Source organism: Leucopleurus acutus (genome assembly GCF_964270905.1).
Source record: "Leucopleurus acutus genome assembly, chromosome: 11".
Classification (NCBI taxonomy): Eukaryota; Metazoa; Chordata; class Mammalia; order Artiodactyla; family Delphinidae; genus Leucopleurus; species Leucopleurus acutus.
In genome coordinates this window covers 29,907,170-29,931,400 of record NC_139152.1, presented here as the reverse complement: position 1 = coordinate 29,931,400, position 24,231 = coordinate 29,907,170, and the positions used below count along the sequence as shown (strand labels likewise).

Below are 24,231 nucleotides of genomic sequence, written 5' to 3'. Positions count from 1 at the left end.
TCATGTATTACAGTGGATTGTTGGTAAGCAAGACAAGAAAACAGGGAACCAACAAACAAAAATCAAGACACTGTTTCTTACTGAACTCTTCTCAAATGAGATCAAGAAATTAGGGTTCAATGCCATAGCTGTAAATCATTTCTGCTCCTGGAGAGGTTAGAAAGGGCTTATAATAGTTACCCTTTTTTTTCAGACAGAATTTAGGTCTGAGCAAAAGCTTTTGTGTCCTCCAACCTCAAAGTTTATTGGGGATGGAAGTCCAAATTTGCTTTGACATACCATAAAAAGAATCTCATGAGCAGAGGGTCAAACTACTTTTGGAATATATGAATTATGCCCAATGTGATTTTAAATAGATTTTAAACAAAAATATTTCAATTTTTACTGATCTATATGATTCTGGGTTCTGAAACTTCTACATGTTACATGCCTGATATATAACACACAATGTCAGTCCCAGGAGAGAGAAAACACTCCAATGAAGCAAGCCAAAGAAACAAGATTCGAACAAGGTAAAGTGATGTGTAGACCAAGACCAGGATTTTTCAATTCTTTCCTGTCATGCTGTAGCTTCCAGCTCCTGAATAACAACACATGTTTCCCTTGTCCTAGACACACAAGAGTATGTCTCCTCTATGGGGCGTAAGAAGCTCTAGAGTTACATATGTGTAGTAAAGAGTGGACCCAGCCGGCATACTCACAATGACCAAATTGTGTTGATCGTACTTTATTTTAAACCAATACATCGCTCCATGCTGAAGTTGCAATAAATGATATATTTGCTTTCTAGACATGAATGAGATGCCTTACTGGATATACTCCAGGAAGGCCAGAGAAACTGGCTTCTAATCCATACAGAATAATTCATTGATGAATTCCTTTCAGGATAGCCCCTGATTTATCTAGAATATAAGCTTTACATACCTGGATCCTTCAAACTAGACCAAAGGGAAAAATCTAGGCTGCAAGCCTCAATTAGAAATGTGGGATGGTGCTATGCTGACAACTGGTGGTCCGTGACCTATCTTCTGAGATTAGAACCCAGTGTGGTGGATGACCAATTCACACGTTGAACAAAAGAACACCTCCTACAGGGCAGTGTATGTGTTCATTACAGGTACGGCACTTAGGGCTAAGTATCATAAGGACTTCAAGAAAAAAAAGAAAAAGTAACACATGAAGCATATATGACAAGGAGGCACCAGAGTCCAGAGCACGAGCTCTGGAATCACACAGGCTTGCTTCGAATCCTGGCTAAGCCACTACCATCTGTATACCCTGAAGAACAGTCGAAGGTTTAAATGTTCTTTTACCAAATTTCGAAAAACAAGTGAAGAAAGAACCCACCTGCCAGGAAGGGACATCGTGGGGTGCAGCATCCAGTCGCGTCAGGGCTCTGCATCCCCTGCTCAGAAACCTTCACCGCCTGGCTCATGGTGATGCTGGCAGCTCAGCAGCCCTGGAGAAGGTGCTCCTGTCTCCAGGGCTCACGGACAAGCTGGGGAGGTCCACGGAGGAGGCGGGCCACAGCCTGGCAAGCTCTGGGTGCCTCCTCCACTCAGCTCTGGGCAGGCTCTGGCCTCTGGGCCCCGTCGCGGGGAAGGGCTGGCCGATACATACCCAGGGCTGAGGGGTCTGCAGAGCCGGTGCCCAGGCAGGGTGAGCTCTGGAGGAGAAGGCTTCCACAGTCCCCAACAGTCTCCGCATGGTGGCCCATCCAGTGCCAAACACCTGCCATCCACAGCGACAAGTCCCAGCCGCTAGAAAGTCCAGAAGGGGTCGGGCTCTTTGCCCTCGGGCCGGGTTTCTCCATGGGCTGGGCTTGTGTGGGGCCCCCAGCCCACCCCCTGACCCGCCCGCCCTTGCTCTGTGACACGTACAATGCAATGTCAACACCCAGGCTGAGCCGGCCAGTGTTCAGTGCGTGCTAGACCTTGAGAAGAGTTAGCAGCTAGGGAGAAGCTCTCCCACTTTCACTCGCTTTTCTCAGATCAGGCAGGCAGCCCATCTCATCCCAAAGCTATGGACACCACACCTCCTTCCCAGGCTATCGTTTTCCATTCTGCCCCTCTTTTCCCCAGCATCCCATTTACGGCTTCGGGTGTCATCGGTGCTGCAGCAGGCAGCACCTCTGACCCCGAAGCTATGGACACCACACCTCCTTCCCAGGCTTTCGTTTTCCGTTCTGCCCCTGTTTTCCCTTTCCATTCTGCCCCTCTTTTCCCCAGCACCCCATTTACAGCTTCGGGTGTCATCGGTGCTGCACCAGGCAGTACCTCTGACCCCGAAGCTATGGACACCACACCTCCTCCCTAGGCTATCTTTCTCCGTTCTTCCCTGTTTTCCCTTTCCATTCTGCCCCTGTTTTCCCCAGCCCCCCCCCCCCATTTACGGCTTAGGCCGGCATCGGTGCTTCAGCAGGCAGCAGCTCTGACACCAAACCTATGGACACCACACCTCCTTCCCAGGGCTGTCATTTTCCAGTCTGCCCCGTCTCCAAGTAGAACCACTACCTATTTCACACGGCTGTTCCTAGTTCTGGGAACACACCACTCACTGGTAGCAATGCCTCAGTCCATGCCTCGACTCATTTACCTGCAACGCTGGCCAACAGACAGACCAACACTTCAAAGTTATGACAGAAAGTTGAGTAAGTTATACACTTGGAATTGCATTTATTTTTATTAACAAGCACAACTGTAGTGCTTAGACTATAACAAGTAATATTCTAAGTGCTTAGCAAATATTAACTCACTTAATCCTCATAATGGCAACCCTATAGGTAGGTAATGTTCATAATATTCACCTTTTTTGGGGGAAACTGAGGCCCAGAGGGGTTGAATAGCTTGTCTAATGCCACACAGTAAGTAGCGGGCAGAAACCCAGGATGAAAACCAGACCGTCGAGACTTTCATCACTTTGCTGTGTCACCGTAATAGATGTTGTGGTTAGGGAAGGGACTAAACTGACAAGACTCTGAACTTGAGAAGGGAGAAATTAGAAAGTGACTGATCCTAGAAACTAGAGAGGATTTCAGCTCAGAAATTTCTGGTGATGAGACCTGGAAGAACAAGAACATGGTTGGAATATTAACTTGGGGTAGTATCTGAATCCACTGAGAAATGGTTTTGTCTTGTTTTTTTTTTTTAACTTAGAAAGGCCAGTTGGATGAAGATTAATGGAAAAAAAGTAGTAAGGAAAAGAGGAAGGTGCCTGAAGTGAGACATAACCTCTTCCCTGTAAGTACTAGGGGTGGGCGTCCTGTGGGAAAGGATGGAGCTCTCTCTACAGGTTTGTCACCAGGATGAACAAGGAGAAACATGGCAACCATTGTACTGGTTTTGATGATTCCTCAAAAACCAAGGCTTTAGTTTCCAAGAACTACCCATGGTAGCATACCTACCGTGTGTCAGACATGCCACCAAGTGTGTTTCCAGTCACACATTTTAATTGGAGAAATAGTTCCTATAAGGTACGCATTAGTTCCCTATGGCTGCTGTAACAAATTACTGCCAATGAGCTTGCGTAAAACAAAACACACTCATTCTCTTATGGTTCTGGAAGACAGAGGTCCAAAACCAGTTTCCCTGGGCTGGAACCAGGAGTTGACAAGGCCATCCATCCACCTTCTAGAGGCTCTAAGGGAGAATCTGTTTCCTTGACAGCATTCCTTGACTTCTGGCCACATCAATCCAACCCCAACTTCATCATCACATTCTCTTTGGAGTAAAAACTCCCTCTGCCTCTCTCTTACGAGAACACCAGTGGTTACACTGGGTCCATCCAGGTAGTCCAGAAGAATCTCCCCATCTCAAAACCCTTACTTTCATCCCATTGGCAAAGTCCCTTCTGCCATTTAAGGTGACATTCACAGGTTCTGGGGATTATAAGGTGGACATTTGGGGGCAATGGTACTATTCAGTCTACTACAAGATAGATACTATTATCTTCCTCAGATGTAGGAAATGAAGTTTAGGGAAGTAATTTGTCTCAGGTCTACAATTTCCAGAGTAGAGATTTAAATTCTGCCAGTGAGACTTTAGGACACACTCTAAACAACTTTAACCTGTGTCCTTAATTACTGCATAATCCTTGGTTAAGAGTCACACTTAGGTATCAAGACCCAACTGAATATAACACAAGTACTGTCTCCTCTTTCACTATGTTTGCCTGGTGTATTTATGAATCTTGCCCAGAGCAGAAGAGTTCAGAAAATTGTTATGCACCTTTACTAGGAGAAAGCATTTACTGTTTGATGTGCACGGAGTAATGGAAGGCTATTTAAAATAAAATAAAATAAAATATGCCACCAAATCGTCAAGTGTCACAACAGAGGTAACCCCGTGGGAGTCTTGAGGAGACTAAAATTATCTCCAATTGTGCAGGTGAGAAAAGTGTCACTAAAGGCAGTTGTAGTTCAGCCAAGCCCTACGGCACAGAAGTAGGAATTTGGATATGTACGAATGGGAAAAAAGACATTTTAGGCAGGGGAAACAGTTTAATGCTGAATGGATGAGAAATATACATTAGACCTTTCTAAATCAACTGGCTTATTAACTCAGTAAATCAGATTTGGTCAGTCAAACTAGCTTTAGCTGATTACTTATCCAGGGCATAGCTGTTGAGAGTAATTTTTGTCATAGAACAGTAAATAAAATTGTTGAACTATAGCTTTAGGCTTGCTAAGTGAAATAGATTGCTCTAGCTGATGTTCAAGTGACTTACTTGGTACTATTCACGAAATTGGGGGTTAACAACTGCTTAAGACAACATAGAGAACTGATCTTAAATAGTACTTGAAGTAGTTACTGTGTAAAGTATCTGTTCAGTAGCTCATGGTAAATGGATGTTTATAATCCCCACTGGACAACCAACTGCTTTTTTGCAAATGGTAATGTGAATTGCTGTTGCATAAACTATAGTAATGACCACCTATCTAATTTGTGGTCCAAACCAGAAATCTTCTAACAATACTGGTCTCCTAATAAAAGTAAGCATGAAGCTAACACACACTGGGTGTCTCCCGTGTGCCTGTGCATGCATCTATATCTCACTGAACCCCCATAACAGCCCCCAAGAGAGGGACTCTGAGTGTCCCCATGCTGCTGGTGGAGAAACAGGCACAGGAAGGTTCAATAGTCTATCTACCTAAGATAACACAGAGGGTGGGAGAGCCTGTTTTTAAACCATCTGCCTCCAATTCCAGGTGCCAGGAGCCAGATTCAGCCTACAGGCCTCTTCTGCTCATCTGGAGGTGAAACCATGTGTAAGGATTAGTCAAATCCTGTCTTCACTCCTCAAGGTAGCTTGAACACTTGCACGTCCTCCAAATAGCATGTAGCATAAGCAATAAGATGTTTGCCCCGGGTATTGGCCAGGAACTTGGAATCAGCTGTGTCTAGTTAGGCTGAGCTGGTTAAGACTGGAGAGGACCACCGATCTTCCACCTGGGCCAGTGCCTTTTGACCTCCTGCCATCAGAAGGCCGAAAACTACAGCCTGAGAATGTGCTGAGCCCCTTAGCCTAGTTACGCCAGCTCAGAACAATGATGAGCACACCTTTTTCCAATCACCTTTCCTCATGCTCCCCATGCCTCATACTGCCCTGCTTCTTTATTCTTTATCCCATAGATACCCCAAGCCCCTTGCCTTTGGGGAGGCGGATTTGAGACCTATTGTCACGTCACTTCCTCGCTTGGCTGCCTTGTGAATAAACCTCCTCTTTGCTGCAAACCTCAGCATGTCAGTGTTTTGGCTTGCTGCGCCTCAGACAAAATGGTAGGGAGCAGTGGTAAAGGTCCCTTGCCTGTGACGGAAGCTGGTTACTAGTAGTCACATTGCGGATGTTTTCTCCTCCTGGGGGGGGCAGACGTCCTGCTCTTCCAAAAAGAAGGGAGAAAGGCAGGAGCTGGACCCTTGCTCTCAGGGTCACCATCACCTAGGAGCTCGTTAGAAGCACAGAATCCAGGCCCCACCCAGAACTACTGAATTACAGCCTGCATTTAACAAGATCCACAAGAGAGGCATACCCATATTAAAGTTGGAGAGGCACCAAGCTGGAGTCCATGTAGCAGAGAAGCAGACAGGATTCTAGACCACGCAGAGTGTTCAAGGCCAACAGTTTGTTTTCTATTCTCAAAACAATGTTTTTGAGCCATGTTTATGAAGAATGTCCCAACTTGCTTTTAAGGTTTCTTGTGTGAAGAATGGACTGGAAGGAAACAAGATATATGGACACTAGTTAGGACCTCATGGCAACAGACAGGCAAGTTCAGTATTAGGATGTTGAGGAAGAGTTGACAGATTCAGAAGAAATTCAGGAGATAAACTGAAGCGGGCTTAATGGGGTATGAGATGGAGGAAAGGAAGGTCTTAAGGAATTAAAGGGTTTACTACACGTATGAGCAAAGCCTCAAAATTAATCCTTTGAACGTACAGAGGTAGAGCTCTCAAAGGACACCGGTTAGGAAGCAACAGTACGCCCTTTATAATTCCAAGAGACAACACAGATCAACTGTTTCGATGGAAAATTCGGCGGTACCGGTGCGTTTTTTCACTCAAACTTAGTTCCAGTGACTATTACTCACATTTTCTGTGCCTAAACAACACAGCTTGAGGAACTGAAGGGGATTCCATCCTGGTAATTAAGGAGGGTCCCCAACACCGACAGTCCCATCTTAAAAAGCAGTCCCCCTGCATTTTACCCGAGGAGCAATGGCCAGAGCCTCCCTTTTAAAACGATGGGGAGAAATCAGAACATCACACACTGTCCCTTTCAGCTACTGTGAACCGAGCCGCGAGACGACCAGTACCCCCTAGCACAGCGCGGACGGGCCAGCGCGCGGGGGCCACAGTGACAGGTGACAGCACAAGAGACGAAGCCCAGGCCCAGGGGCTCTGAGCTCCACCGGCAACGCCCAGGGGCGAAGGCGTATTACCTTTCCGGGATGTGCTTTCCGCCCTTCCTCATGGTCGACGAACTGGCTCATGTCACCCCCAAGATACCGCCCACCCAACACCAGGAGTGCCAAAGTCGCCAACCCGGCGTCCCCGGTGCCAGCACAAGGCCACGAACCACAGGCGCCTAGGCACAAGCCCACGCAGCTCGCTGACCTCCTTCTACCGCGCATGCGCCACCGCGTGGCCTGTCGAGATGACTGTCATCACGCAGGCGGATTAACGCGCTTGATTGGTAAAGAGGATTCTGATGCCTGCAATTTCCCTCCTTAGCCGGAGGCTGGTAGCACACGTCCATTAGTTCGTGTGTGTACCCTGCAGAATTCCAATCATACGAGACATGGAAAGTTGTCCGACTCTCCCAGTTCCTTGTGTGGTTCTTTCAGATATTTCCCAAGTGCTTACATTCACACTTGTATCTTGTATGTATTTGTACGTAACAGGTATCCTGTAGTTTATAGAAGAGCAGCACACTATACACATACTATATACATAGTCTACAACGTGTCTTGGATAGTGACGCTGTTATCTTTCTAAAATATAAACTTGGCTGGATTGCTCTGTTGCTTGAACATCTTCACTTAGCACAGAATACAGCCCAGGTTGTTAGCATAGCATTGAGAACTCTTTATAAACAAGTATCAGTCTGTCTCTCCAACTGAATTATAAGTTCAAACTATGACTTACAAGGACCTACATCATCCACCTCCCTCCTTTGCCCTGCCAGCCTCCCCGATCTCATTCTCTACTGCCCTGCCCTCACTCACTTTCCCCTGTCCAGCCACACTGGCTTCCTTACTAGTCCTCAAACATGCCAAGCACAGTCGTGCCTCAGGGACTTTGCACCTACTATTCCTTCTGCTTCAGAACACACCCTCCCACCCCATCTCCACTCTCCCAGAACACACCCTCCCACCCCATCTCCACTCTCCCAGATAGCCAATGGCTTGTTTCTCACTTCAAGGCTCTGCTCAATCGACATCTTAATAGAGGGGACTTCCCTGATCACCTACCACATTCCCTCACCTCTTCATCTTCTTTTGTTATTCTCCAAAGCACTTACCACCGCTTGACACTCCATATATTGACTTATTTATTCGTCTCTCTCCCCCACTAGAATGGAAAGTACGTAAGGGCAAGAACTTTGTTCTCTTCCTACTTCCTAGAACAGTGCCTTCAACTTAGAAGGTGTTATACAAATATTTGCTGAAAATCAATGTATGACTTCTTTGCCCTTTCACACTACCCTCTAGTCACACCAAAGGCTGCACCTCCAGAGCACAAGTTCAAGCCCTGTGCCTTCTGTACCTGTCCCCAATACCTGGGCTGTCCTTTCCTCATTCCGGCAAAATCCTCTTCCCCCAAGCCCAGCTCAAACGCTGTCTCCTCAGTCAGGCCTTCCTCAGTTTCTCCTCTATATTCCTGCTGCACTTGATTCTTTTATCATAATTAACCCACTTATACTCACTACATGTTTCTCTTCCTAGATAACTGTAAGTTGCTACTGAACAAAGACTTCTACTCACCTCTGTATCCCCGTGCCCTAACAACAAACCTATAAGGCTCTCGGTGTTTACTGAAACAATTTATTTTCTGAGTCTCTACCAATTCTAGGGAGTGCATAGTACAGTCTCCTCCTTATTATCAGTGAGCCTGGCACCTGTGGGAGGGCCTTACAGCAGAGGAAAGTCACCAATGGATCATAACTAAGGTCCTGAGACTGCAATGGCAGACAGCATGGTGAAGTTAGCCCACTGCATGCAGAAGACCCACAGAGGAGTCAGCATATGCAATGGACTACACTTGGTATAACATGTGAACAATCAAGGTTTACAAACGTGTTCTCATGCACTTGTAAGGATCTTCTAGCCCACGCGGAACACACAGAACACACACAAAGGAGCCTGGAGGAAGTGAGTAGGCCGGCAGCTGCGCCCTAACATCTTAAGAGGTAACATTTCTGTGACTACAGTTTAAACAAATCAGATAATTTGCCTCCTTTCTAGACACCCTGGTTATCACAGGACAGGCCAAGCCTCTCAAGTTTTAAAGCTAAAGTACACGGAAGATCTGTGAATAGGGCTTAAGATATTTAAGAGCTAGTACCTGCATTAAGCAACCAGGTTATAGAATGAAAATTTATCTTGAAATTTCCGTCTCTCCCTCTCTCTCTCGCCTCCTATCCCCTATCTTCCCACCTCCATCTCTATTCCTTCTCCCCTACTCCCTGTTTTATGTATATACGTGCATCATTTTATATATACACGGAATATTTACTGTCTGTTACGTTTAATAAAGTGCACACTCCTCAGGCTAAATTTAGAAAGAGGACAAAATGAACACTTTCACATGGGCGTCAGTGGTGTTCCAAAGACAAAAGATTCCTCAGTCTTAAAACATGGCAAACACCACGTTCCTTCTGATAGTTAGATGCTAGAAAAAGGCTAGTGGATCCTTAAAATTCACACGCTATTAAGACCTACTATCAACAGAGTAGATCTTAAAGCGGAAACAAGAAAACACCAGCCTTTTAAGTTCTTCCTGTCTGAAGATAAGAATAAGAGGTGGTAGTGTTCTTCCTCACTTGCACCCGAAGTGTAAAAGCGGCAAAAATATCTTAAACACATATATGATGAGGAAGCCGCTCTTCTGGTCCACTCTGTGTTGTTTTGCTTCTAGGGATGTCTCACTCTGAACCTTTGCTTTTTGTTTTCTCTTTTATGTACGCTAAGAACCCGAGAGTCTTAACCTTTTCTTCCACCTCTCAACCAATAAATAGGACAAAAGAACATTTTTATGTTTTTAAGTATTTTCCATTCAAATTTTTAAAAAAGAGATAAGTAAGCTAGCTCAGTTCATATTTCTCACAAAAATCACTTTCCAAACGAAACTAAATTGTTTGTGACCATAAACAGGAAAAACACCGTACTCTATTAGCACCATCTGACATTTCCACCTTAATGTTACCAAACACAACTTGACACTAATGTCAGAACTATTAAAAATGTTAAAAATCCCCAACCCCACTCAAAATGCATACCAAAGTTCAGGTAAAGGAAAAACAAAAACAAAAACAAAAGCAACTCACCGTTATCTTTATGTTCTTTCAGAAACCCATTAACAGCACACTGGAATTTAAAACTAGTGTCGTCATCTGACACCTGATGCCCAATTGTACAAATTTTTAAATAAGGAATAGTTTCTGGTAAGTCCTATAAGGCAAAACCATGAAAATATGTATTATTTCCTTTGTAGGGAAAGAATAAAAAATTAATTAGAGAAGGCAGAATATAAACCAGGAGAGTACATTAAACTTTGTATGTCAGTCATTCTGATGAGAGCCATTTTTTCCAAAGCTGCTTTAACCAGTAATTATCACTTGATTTTCATTAAAACTGCAGAACGGACAGTTACCAGGCATGCAAAAGGGAAAGCAAATCTATGTGAATGAATGCACATGTAACTCAAAATGATATAAACAGTTCTACCTACATTTATGTTCTATCTTACATTTCAAGGGCCATAAAGCGGCTGTGATTTAAGGAGAGGAGTAGAATAGAGTTAGAAGAACTTGGATTCGAATTAGGAAATAGAGGCAATTTCAGACATTGTTGAGAACTGGTATTCTTGAGGTGGGAGAAAGTAGACTATCAATAGAAGACAGAAAAGGATAAGTGAAAATTCTCTAGTTCTGAATTTAAATGGAAAGTAGCAGCAGGAACCTATGACATATTTTTAAAATATTAAAAACAAACATACATATTTCCTAGCTCTGACCACTGAAAAAGTCTAGAAACAACTGATGTCATGTCAAAAGGACTCAGGAGTCACCGAGAAGCTCCAACTGGCCAAAGACAAGGACTCAGTTAGAATAATAACTGTAACGGAGTCCACGGTGATAGGAATAAATAAAATTTTACAAAACTGGTCACCACTGGAGGATATTTGTGAATCAACTCATTATTTTGAAAACTGTTAAATAAAAGAAGAGAATCATGCCTCTACAACTGGGCAACCAAACAGTTGATGAGGGGAATCTTCTCCTCGTACAAATATACCCAGCTAATAAGTGAAAAAAAGAACAACAGAATTCACCATTCTTTGAAGCCTCAACTGAATTAATGGATGTAGGTATGAATCATCAGTGACTGCTAATACCACAGAAAGACACAATTATATATGTCTCCATGGAAAAACACATCATCACCTATGAAACTGTCTTGCCAAAACAAAACATGGAAGCTTCATTCAGATCAAGTACCAATTTACAGGAAATAAAAGGACTGAAGAATATTTTACCAACACATGGAATGTAATCATCGACATCTAGATGGGAAAAATTACCTGGTTTCTTTAAAAACAAAATTCAAGGAGGAAAAAAAAGTGAGAGAGACATGGAGGGAGAACCTATAGATTAAACAAGACTTCAGAGACCTAACAATCCACGGCAAAGTGTGGACCTTATTTGGATCTAATTCAAAATTCTTATAAACAATTTTTTATGACGTTTAGGAGACAACTGCAAATTTGAGCACTCCCTGGGTATTTAATATGAAAAAATGATATTAAGGAATAAAAGTCCTATATTTTAAATGCACGTACCAAAAACGTACAGGTGTAATTACATGCTGTCTCGGAGCTGCTTCAAGATAATATGGAATGGGGTGAAACAGGTGGGGGTATAGATAAAACATGACAGCCATCAGTTGGTAAATAAGAAAGCTGGATGAGTTCATGGGTATACAAGGAACACTCACAGTATTTTTATACTTTTGTATATGCTTAAAATTTGTGATAATTGTTTAAAAACAAGACGACACTGTAGAAAACAGTTTGGCACTTTCTCAAAGGTTAAGCGTAGAGCTACCGTATGATCCAACAACTCTGCTACTACCTACGCTGCACATCTAACAGAACTGAAAGCAGGGATTTGAACAAATATCTGTACACCAATGATCATAGCAGCATGATTCACAATACCTACAAGGTGGAAAACAACCAAGTGTCAATCAACCGTTGAATAACAAACTATGGTGTATATACACACAATGGGATTTTTTAAGCCAAAAAAGAAATGGCATTTCGTTACGTGCTATAACATGGATGAACCTTGAAAACACGATGTTTAGTGCAATAAACCAGACACAGAAGGACGAATACTGCAGATTCCACTTACACGAGGTACCTAGAATAGGCCAATTCACAGAGACAGAAAATAGAATAGAGGTTACCAAGGGCTGGTGGGAGGGAAAATGGGGTTGTTACTGTTTGATGGTTACAGAGTTTTTGTTGAGGATGATGAAAAAGTTTTGGTTATAGACAGCGGTAATGGTTACACAACACTGTGACTGTACTTAATGCCACTGAACTGCATATTTATAAATGGTTAAAATAAATATGATTTCTCTATATTTTACCACAATAAAAAAAAGGAATAACAGAGCTGAAATTTCAATTCTTCCTTTTCCGAGAGTCAGTTTCATCGTCTGTAAAATTAGTAATTGTAGTTGTCTATCCTCTGAGCTTAGTGCAGGGTAAGCACTCAGTAGGAGATATCAGTACTACTTCCACTTCAAGAGCAAAGGATTGCTGTGAAGATTAACTAAGTCAATGGATATGAAAGAACTTTCTAAATGGCAAACTGCTCTACAAATATTAAAAGACATTAGGTGTTACTGTCTCCCAAGGCCATGAAACAGGTCAGAAGAAGGATAATTCTTTTGCACTGGAATGTCCTACATGGGCCAAGAGAATATATGGGTTTCTGTACTATATCAGAAGGCATTAGGAAAAGGAAGCATAAAACTTAGAGAACAATTGTCTTTTACAGTGATGCTTAAACACGCTCAGGCAACTGCTTAAAATAAGTGCTAAAGACATAATGGACATACCTTTCTTTCTTTTTAGGATACTACTGTAACTACTAAAAGTTTACTTCATTTTCAAAATATAGAACACGGAAGCTTATAGAATTTCTTAAGCATATCTAGAGCCTACTGCCAAATACTATAGTTCAATTCATATCTTTAATCTCATTTTGAAACAGCAATTACAAATGTGTATTTAAGGAAACCACTAGCTTTCCTTTTTGAACCCACGAGAGAAGGCCAGGATTCACCTTAGCATAAGATGATAACTACTGAACTACTATGAATTATTACAGTATCAGAAAGAAGGTCATTTTCAATTACGGCTTCCATTTACCTCTGGCTTGTAATAGCGGCGAGTATTTGTTAAGTCAATAATCAGCCCAAGTTCTTCATTCTGTTCTTGGATTTTGTTAAGAGATCCAAAGGCGAGAAACGTTCTTCTGGAGCAAGATTCTTTTCAAAACTCTGTCAGAAAGAATAAAATAAGGAAGAACATATGTTTAAAATCCTTTACTATATTATCCATTTATTCAAACCCCGTGATGCTAACATATGAGATTCAAAGTAAAGTTTCCTCCTCTGGACTTTACAAGCGATATTACAATCCTTTCTTCCAGAGAGATTAGACGGAAGAAAATAAGCTCACTTCTATATAGTTATTTCTATGTTTGTTTATTTCATGTTGGTCTCCTAACCTGACTCTAAACTCCCAGAAGGCAGGGACCACATCAATTTTGCCTACCACTGTATTGCCAGCTCCAAGCAGAGTGCCTGAAAATAGACACAGAAATAAATACTTCTTGAATATCTACATATAGGAAGGATGGCTTTCACTGCTAAATATTCTTTCATGTATTTGGCTTATACATGTACCCTGTTCCATTGATCTCTTTGGTTATTCAAGTGTCAGCAACACACACTTTTTTTTAAATTAGTAGACTAGTTTTAGAGCAGTTTGAGATTCACAGCAAAACTGAGCAAAATGTACACAGTTCCCACTTATACCCTCTCTCCTTCATCCCACACAGCCTTCCCATTATCAACATGCCATACCAGTGTGCTTCATTTGTTAGAATCCATGAACCAACACTGACACATCATTATCAATCAAAGTCCATAGTTTATTGCATTCATGGTACAAGTAACTGACTATTTCTTTATTTCTAGTATAGTCATCCCCAAACATTTACATACTGAGACACATATTACTTTCTTATAAATTACTTTATTCTTTATTTATAGTTAGGGCATTGCATTGTTTTTTTTTTGTTTTTTAATTAAGTACAAAAGTTGGTTGTATTTGTCTATGAATCCCATTTCTGGATAGTAAAAGAGGTATTAAAAAGCATTTGCTATAAAAAGGGAAAATGGAGTACGACGGGGTTGAGAGCCAGGGCTCTATATGGTGAATTCAGATTTCTGGAAGAATACGGTATTAACTTTTGCTCACCTTTTTTAAAGGAACTTTGAAAGCAATGAAACGAGTCCCAGGCATCCGCTGTTCAACTGGGAGATAGTCTTTCCACCTGTTAATATATTTTTTGTTAAGCAAATTTTATGTTAGGCTGTCTCCCTGCATGGAATGAATGCGCCTTGAAAATGGAAATCATATCCCTGTACATCGGCTCCCGGGCGGTCCCAGCGTCCCGACCCCGACCCCGGCCGCGACACACTTTCCACACACTGACACACACGGAGCCCGCGCGAAGGCCGGGTCGCGCGGGCTTCCCCGCCGGGTCGCCTGGAGGCCGGTCCCCCGCAAGCCGAGCGCACGAAAGGGCGCCCCAAAGGCGCCGGCCCAAGGCGCCCGCTGCGCTTTCCCTCCGGAAGGTGGGCTGCGGGGCCCAAGCGTAAACCCTGAGACAAGGAACACGCGCACCACGCCGCCACGGGGGACGAGAGGCCGAGCGCCCACCTAGCCGGACACCCTGCATTTCTGGAATCACCGGACGCCTGTGTACATTTCCGTCTGGCCTGTCATTTTCCAAAGGCCACTCAAGGTCAGGGGACAGAACGCCTCCTCTCCAAGTGTCCTGCCAGCCCACCCACTCAAGATCAGAGGAACAAAATGCTTAACTAAAACAAAACAAAACAGAAACAAAAAAAAACTGGAGTGAGGGAGGAAAGGGTGCCCTGAAAAATAAAAAAAAAAAAACAACTAAGCACGTTGACAGCGCTAAGAATACACTACCAGGAAAAAGAAACCCTACATGTCAGATCCTAAAGTACAGAAGGGCAAGCCCGCCGGCAGTCCAGGCCCGGGGGCACCGGGGTCCCCAGCCCTGCAGAGCCAACCGCAGACCGGCTCGGGCGCCCCTCGGAAGCGCGGGGTCCCCGCGGCCGCGTCTGTGCCCCCCGGCCGGCGCCGGCTCCCCTCTGCCCACCCTGCGCGCGGGGGCTGGAAACGGCCGCGGAGAACCACGGCGGGGCGGGAAGGGGCCTCCAAAGAGGATCTGGCGACTCGAGTCGCTCCGTTTCTCGGTGGGCTCAACGTGCGCCGTGGGGGAAGAGGGGCGGGGGTCCGGGAGGAGGGGACGGGCGGCACTTACGTAGACCGGCAGCGGCCACGGGCAGACGGCGGGCTCGGTCCCCAAGAGCGACTCCAACCTCAGCTCCAGCTTCTCCCTCATGTCTTCACGCGCGGTCCCCGCACCGCGCTAGTCTAGCGCTTAGGGGAGGGGCGCGGCGCCGCCGGCGGGGGCGGGGCACACGGGCAGGCGGGAGGCTGAGAGGAGGGGCCTGGCCTGGGCCTCAGGGCCGCCTCCGCGCTCCCGTCCGGCCCCCGGCTCCCGCTTTGTGGTCACCGGCCCGGGGCCTCCAGTGCTAGCTGCGAACTCGGGCCAGCGTGAGGCGAGCACAATGAGCTGGGGGCCGGGCTGATACACTCCTGGCGCGCGGCCCGCCAGGGACTCTCACGCTCTCACGCACGCACGCTACCACGCACGCACGTACGCACGCACGTACGACGTCACCGGCTGCCCCTGGCCACACCCACCGGCCCGAAGTGGGGACCCGGGAAAACCTCTCAGGGCCAGTGGTGGCGGGTTCGACTCCCGACCTCGACGTACCCTGACCACCCCCCCCACCCCCCCCAATAATAAGACTATAATTCCTATTAAATATAACAGGTGGAATCCCGGCTTCTGTTCACAAAAATGCCGTGTATTTAGCCTATGCTAGGCACCAGACTGCGGACGCTCAGTACTGGCAAAAAAGGAAATGCCCTGCCCTCATAGCACTGCCATTTTAATTGGAATAGTAGTGACAATGGTCAAGGGAGAAAATAAAGTGTCATCATCGCCACGGGGATGGTTAATCTCATGTGCCCACTGCGTGGGGCCTCGGCAACCACAAACATTATTCCAGATGTGGCCAGGAAGGTATTTTTCAGAAGAGATTAACACTGAAATGGGTGCACTTTGCGTAAAGGAGATTGTCAATGCCGCGGCGTGGGTGGGCCTCGTCCATCAGTTGAAGGACTGGAGAGAAAAATGAGGTGCCCTAGAAAGAGGGAAGTGTTCCTCCAATGGACTTGGGACATCAGCTCTTCCCTGTGTCTCCAGCCCAGAGTCCTGCCCTGACTTGCCTGCCTCACGGTCACATGAGTCAACTCCTTAAAACAAAACTATATATGTAAAAATATTGAATATATACAAGCCTATTAATTTGTATATGTGTGTATACATATTATATATATGTATACACATATGTTTATATGTGCATGCGTTTGTAGTATATGTGTAAGTACTATATACAGTATACATACAAGCCTATATATTTGTGTGTATATATTGTATACATGTATGTATGTGTATATATACAGTATACATATTATAAAGGTGAACATGCTGTTTCATAGAGATAGTGATAAAAAGAAGAAAAAAGTAACATATCAAAATGATAAAATCATTAGAGTTTGCTTAAACATCAACTCATTACTCTCAAAAGAGATAATGGTAAGGAAATACACATTTTACTATCTTTATGGTAGGAACTGTATTTTAGATAGTCAAATAGCTCTGAGGGTCACTGTTCTTAAAAATGAATTCTATCTCAAAAATGGAGAAGAAATGATCAAATTTAAATAACTTTTTGCAATCTATATTGAAATAATGGATTTAGGCAACAGTCATGATGGCTGTTACCATTGTACTAAGGTGGAATTCTAATGGGAAGAATTATAAAGAAGGAGTTATGTCATGACTGGAATGCAGTAATCAATCTTAGTATCAGAAGCAGGTTACCATGTAGGTAATTAAGCTTCAGCTTCAGGTTCCCTTATTTGCATATGTCACTTCCAAGCTCTGGGAGGGGCCAGAACAGTGCATGATGTTTGAAGAAATTAGTTAGGTTTTATGAATTTTAATTTTTGTGTCTGTAATTTCTTTACTATTCTAACTAAACTTTTACATTTGTCACTTTTTTTGTAATTCTGTAGCCTTTTTGTTAAAGAAGAGACTTCAAATTGTAAAAGTTTCAGGCCTTAACTAATCTAGACTTATTCCTGATTAGAATCACTAGTCCTGAGACAAACAAACATACTATGCTTCTCCATGTTATACAATTGAATCACCCAAAATTATGTACACAGTATTCTTTTTTTAAAAAAAAATTTATTTATTTATTTATTTTTGGCTGTGTTGAGTCTTCGTTTCTGTGCGAGGGCTTTCTCCAGTTGCGGCAAGCAGGGGCCACTCTTCATCGCGGTGTGTGCGCCTCTCACTGTCACCGCCTCTCTTGTTGTGGAGCACAGGCTCTAGACATGCAGGCTCAGTAGTTGTGGCTCACGGGCCTAGTTGCTCCGCAGCATGTGGGATCTTCCCAGACCAGGGCTTGAACCCGTGTCCCCTGCATTGGCAGGCAGATTCTCAACCACTGCGCCACCAGGGAAGCCCTACACAGTATTCTTGACAAAAATTTTGAAGTTTAATATATTCAAACCTTTATATCTAACTAAAATACTGAGAAAATATGGAGAACAGGGGAAAAGTTAAACTACCTCATAAGGAAGCAATCAATAAAATCCAAAATTTGGAGTGTACTATAGAATAATTGCCTATATTTCTTTAAAATTTTAATAGAATTGAAAAAAATTAAATTGGAGGATTTTGTGTGATTTTTTAAAATTCTGATGTGATCAAAAACTGTGAAAATACATTTTTTAGAAGGTAAAGGAAATGGATTATGAATTGAATATTATTACATGACATTAATAAATAATTAAATTTGTAACAAGTGCTAATGTGATTGTGTTTATGTAAGAAATATTTTTATTACTATTTTTGAGATTCATATTAACTTTAAAGTTGTTTGGTTTAAAGAACAAATATTAGGGGATAGATTTAAAACATGGTTTTTTTTAAGCTAGATGATGAATTCATAAGATTTATTGACCTTTCTTCTTTTGTAAATATTTGAAAATTTTTATAATTTAAAAATATTTGTTAAATTTCCCCATAAACATTCTGTTTACTTAGACCATGACCAAGTGGGATTTATTCCTGGAATGCAAGGGTGGTTCAGCATATGAAAATCAATCAATGTAATATTCATACATCACATTAGCAGAAAAAACAAACCAAGCCAGAACAAAACACATGATCATCTCAATGGATTAAGGAAGAGCATTTGACAAAATTTAACACATTTCATGATAAAGACACTCTAAAAACTAGGAATAGAAGAAAATCACCTCAACATAATAAAGGCCGTATATGAAAAACTCATAGCTAACTTCATACTCAATGATAAAAGATTGAAAACGTTTTCTCTTAATGTCAAGAACAAAACAAGAATGTTCTTTTTCAACACTTATATTCAACATAGTCCTGGAAGTCAACCTGGGCAGTTAGACAAGAAAAAGAAAGTTAAACGTTCCAAATCAGAAAGGAAGAATTAATCTTATCTCTGTTCACAGATGACATGACATTATATGTAGAAAACCAAAACAATTACACCCCCAAAAAGAGAAAAAACAGAACTAATAAATGAACTCAGCAAAGTTATAGGATACAAAATCAATAACGAAAATTAGTTGCATTTCTGTATGCTAACGATGAACAATCAAAAAGGAAATTAAGAAAACCATTCAATTTACAATAGCGTCAAAAAGAATAAAATACTTAGGAATAAACTTAACCAACTAGAAAAAATATTTACACTGAAATTAAAGAAACAAATTTCAAAAAGACACAAATAAATGGCGAGATGTCCCATATTCATTGATTGGGATATTCAATATTGCTAAAATGTCAACACTACCCAGAGTAAACTACAGATTCAATGCAATACCGATTAAAATCACAATGATTTTTTTTTTTTGCAGAAATAGAAAAACCCATCCTAATGTTAACATGGAATTTAAAGGGACCTGAAGTAGTCAACTGGTTTTTAACAAGGATGCCAAGACTATTCAATGGGGAAAGAAACATCTTTTCAACAAGTGGTTTTGGGAGAAGTAGATGATCTACATGCATTAAGAAAGGAAGTTATGCTCTTAACATGTATAAAAGTTAACTGAAAATGGATCAAAGACCTAAATGTAAAAGCTAAAACTATCAAACTCTTAGAAGAAAACATGGTAAAATTTCATGACATTGGATTTGATCATGCTTTATTGGATATGACACCGAAAGCTCAGGCACCAAGAGAAAAAATAGATAAGTTGGACTTCATCAAAATTTAAAACTTTTGTGCATCCAAGGACACTATCAACAGAGTGAAGATGTAATCTACAGAATGGGAGAAAATATTTGCAAATCATATACTGCATAAGGGATTGATACCCAGAATACCAAAAGATGTCTTACACCTCAGCAATAAAAAGACAGGGCAGTCCAATTAAATATAAGGGAATTGAGTGGACATTTCTCCAAAGAGGATGTATGGGTAGTGCATGAGCATATGAGAGGATATTAAATATCATTAATCTTTAGGGAAATTCAGACTGAGAGCAGGATGGCATGTCACCTCACACACTTGGGATGGCTGTTGTTGAAACAAAACACAATGGCAGGTGTTGGGAAAGGTATGCAGAAATTGGAGTCTTTGTGCTTTGCTGATGGGAATATGAAATGGTGCAGTGGCTCTGGAGGACTGTCTAGCCCTCAAAAATTGTACACCGATTGCCATGTCATCCAGCAGTTCCACTTCTGGGTATATACCCAAAAGAGGTTGGAGTAGGGACTTGAACAGCCACTTGTACACCTATGTTCTGGCAGCATTTTTAACAGCAGCCAGGAGGTGGGGGTAACCTAGGTGTCTATCCAAGGAAGAAAGGATAAACAGAATGTAGTTTATGCATACTGTTGACTATTGTTCAGACTTGAAAGAGAAGGAAATCCTGGCATGTGCTACAGCAAGGATGAACCTTGAAGATGTTATGCTAGAAGTAGGCCAGTCACAGAAGGATAAATGTTGCAACATCCCACTTGTGTGGGAATAGTTAGGGTGCTTAGGTTCATGGAGACAGATACTGTTACTTGGGGCTGTGGGGAGGAGGAAATTGGGAGTTGGTATCTAACGGGTATAGAATTTCAGTTGGGGAGCATGGAGAGGTTCTAGAGATGGATGGTGGTGATGGTTGCACAGCAATGTGGGTACGCTTAATGCCACAGAGCTGAAGTGATAAGAATTGTGGATTTTGCCACAATAGAAAAAAATGAAAAAGTAACTATTAATGAAATATTTTTTAATTAAAAATACACAAAAGATATATTAAAATACTGTGTTTACCAAAAGGCATGCATAACTTCATATTTATCCTTTCACAGTTACAAACTCAACCTTTCTCAGTAATTTCTGGTGGTAAATATGGATTGATGCTTTTCACATTCATTAATCAATAATGTAGACTCCTGTGGGGACCTCCTTGAATTTTCACATGTACAGTATTACATCAGAAACAAGCACTACTGAAAGAAAAAATGAGGAAGAAACAAAAATAAAATCTTTATCATCTGTCATGTATGCACTTACACTGGTAGCCAGCAAATTTTTCTTTAAAACTCCAAAGTGTAAATATTTTAGACTTTTCAGACCATACAGAGTTTTTTGTAACTACATAATTCTTCTGTTGTTGTATAAAGGCAGCCATAAACAATACATAAAGGAGTGGGCATGGCTGATTCCAAGAAAACTTTACCTACAGGAACAGTCATGGGCCAGCCCTGGGTAATTTGCTGACTGTAATCTTTACCATGTAGTAGTTTGATTGCCAAGAGCTCCAGCTTTTCTTTGGGCACTCAGCTGAAGCTAATGGCTAGAATAAATTTAACATAGGTATGCCTGTGAAGTGCACTGGGAGGCCTCCTCAATAATTGCAGCACTTATGATTGGTGTTGGAATCATCCCAGGTTTATTCCTCTTCCATTATCTTTAAATTAAGAATTGCCATGTGATTTGCTTTGGCCAGTGAAATGTGAACAGAGTATTATATGGATTTCCAATTGGAAAAATTGAAATACAGGTGCAACTTGCCATCTAACCTTTTGCCTACTGCAGTGGTTGTAGAATTACGTGTCCAGAATGAGTCTGTATCACCCTAGATTCCTGAGTGACAGTTATAAGCAGAAAGCCCCAGCAGTACCACAATAGATATGCTTAATTGGCAAGAAATAAATTGTGACTGTGTTAATCCAGTGAGATTTTGTGATTGTAAATTATCACATCATAATTTAATCCATCCTGCTTGATAGTACACTATTTGATTAATAATTGTGTAATTTTAAATTTTCATTAATTGTAAATCATGATTTGCCAATATCTGAAGCAGTGATTAAAGGAGTTTTATGTGAAAGGGCATCGACAGACTTGTATCTGCTTTGTAATTAGGGATTACAATGCATATTTTATAGTGCTGAAGAATTCTGGAAATCTATGTCTTTCTGAAGCTGACCTAAGCAGTATGACATAGGCTCTTTTAGCTCACAGCCCATATTTGATGTTTATTTGGAGTACCATAAATCTATATCAGTGCAATTTTTATAACTTCTGTTAAATCTTGACTATCAGTATGAAAATTAGAGATTACAATGAATATTTTATAATGCTGATTTTAATACTGAGGCATGTCAAAATAAAGTGATTTTCCTTTACACACAGAAGAAAATAAAGATGTCAGTCACATTCCTTCCCTCTGCCTATTGAGAAAGCTCATCCCAATTACAAAACATCATGCTTTTTTATTATAGCTCTGTTTAACTGTATTTAAGTAGAAAAACTCTAATGTATAAATTGATAAACATAACATGAATTCTAAAAATCAGGATCAAAGAATAAGTTGTATTGTGCATATTGCTAATTCATGTAGTTCATTTCATTATAATGTATACTTGACTTTATAATATTGAACTTATAACCCTTTATCATGAACATTTTAAAAATAAAATCCAAATATCTACAGCATGCCAGTTGGGTCTCTGAATTTTATGTACCTGATCATTCTGATACACAGCATTTGTCACCTTAGTTTAATGTGCAAACAGCGCTGAGAGCATCTTATTCCATATTCCTTGCCACAGGTATAGACAAATGATGACAAGCTGTGAATCTAAAAACTGTCTTCAACGGTCTACTAGAACAGGTTGAATATTGAGAGTGAAAACATTTACTGATAAAATTTCTAACTCATGCCGTATTGGGGAATGGATGACAGAGGGAACGGACTCCTGGCAATCAGCATACACTAGAGAAAACATAAACACTGAATGTCTTTGCAACCTTTGTCACCTCCTATTTGCTTTACATTTGTCATTGGTTTTAGTGAATAGGAGCTGGGTTCCAAGAAATCTCTGCAGGTTTCTTCAACTTCTCTCGTCTCTGAACTTCTGCAACCAACACGTCTGCTTGAACCCAACAGCTGTGTTAAGTGTACGTTTAGAGTCTTAAGGGAATCTGCAACTTGAGTGCAGGCAGCACCAAAGTAAAGATCCCACATGGCTTTAATACATTTATACATTTTTAAAATCCCATTTTAGGTAAATTTGTCCCTGAGATCAGTGTATGTGAAATCTCAAGTAAAGCCTTAAACATGTGCTTGAGACACTGGTGTTTCACAGACTTCAAAAGCAACAGATGTGACAATCCAGGGTGAGTCATTCAGTGCCAATTTAGTCAGAGACTGGGAATATCAATGATGTTATGCTTTAATTCAAGTAAATATATTATCTGAGTTATTTTTTCTTAGCAAAGTGTCTGTTCATTAATTTTTTACAGTGCTTTTATATAGTTTACTTTGGCTTTCATTTTACAGCCTCCACTCAGTTCCAGTTACTTAGGTCAACACCATTTTCCCCAAAACTTCTTAAGTGAAGTTATTTCATACTTGTAATACAGTTAGATGTTTTGTCACATTCTGTGTTCCATTGTGGATTCTCCAGAATATCTAAATGAATGTTTTTTTTAAATTATGTATATTAAGGTTCACTCTTCGTGCTGTAAATTTCTGTGGGTTTTAACAGATGCACAGTATCATGTATCCACCACTACAGTATCATACAGGGTAGTTTCACTACCCTAAACAATCCTCTGTACTTCACCTATTTAACACTTCTCAGTCTCCAAACACCTGGCAACCACTGACTTTTTAAAATTATCTCTATAGATTTGCCTTTTCCAGAGTGTCATACAATTTTTCATGATTCTTTTCAGACTGGCTCCTTTCACTTAGCAATATGCATTTATAATTTATCCATATCTTTTCATGTTTGGTACCGCATTTCTTTTTCTCATGGAATGACATCTCATTGTTGGGATGTACCACAACTGTTTATTCACACCTGTTAAAAGGAGAACTTGGTTGCTTCTGATTTTTGACAATTATGAGTAAAGCTGCTACAAATATTTGCATGAAGGTGTCTTTTAGGATCTTTATCTTTGATTTTCTATAGTTTGAAAATGATACGCCTACATGTAATCTTTTGATATTTATTCTGTTGGATGTTCTCTGAGCTTCCTGGATCTGTGATTTGGTGACTGACACTAATTTGGGGGAAATTCTCAGTCATTATTGTTTAAAATATTTCTTCTGTTATTTTCTATTGTCTCCTTGTGGTATTCTTATATGTGTATGTTACACCTTTTGTAGCTGTCCCACAGACCTTGGATATTCTAGAGATTCTTTCTTCTGTCATGTCTAGTCTACCAATAATCCCATCAAAGGCTTTCTTCCCATCTCTGTTGCAGTGTTTTGCATTTCTAGTGTTTCTTTTGGGTTCTTTCTTAGGATTTCCATCTCTGCTGACATTATCCATCTGTTTTTGCATGCTGTTTATCCATTAGAGCTCTTAACATATTAATTATAGTTCTTTCAAAATCCTGGTATGATCATTCCCAATCCCTGTGATGTGTGGTTCCTTCTATCTCTTGTGTTTTCTTTGCCTTTTACTATGCCTTGTAATTTTTCT

The 24,231-nt window shown here is 41.4% G+C and overlaps 1 pseudogene across 1 annotated transcript in view; it reads right to left on the bottom strand.

The window, feature by feature from the left end:
- Nucleotides 1–9,545: 9,545 nt before the first annotated feature.
- The window catches only part of LOC309968329 (RNA/RNP complex-1-interacting phosphatase-like), a 39,418-nt pseudogene continuing 24,732 nt past the window's right edge, over nt 9,546–24,231 (bottom strand). The window contains exons 2-5 of the transcript XR_014327202.1: nt 15,376–15,408; nt 14,277–14,352; nt 13,161–13,291; nt 9,546–10,168 (exon numbers count right to left, since the gene is read on the bottom strand). The product of XR_014327202.1 is annotated as an RNA/RNP complex-1-interacting phosphatase-like (transcript). The remainder of the gene's footprint in view (nt 10,169–13,160; nt 13,292–14,276; nt 14,353–15,375; nt 15,409–24,231) is intronic.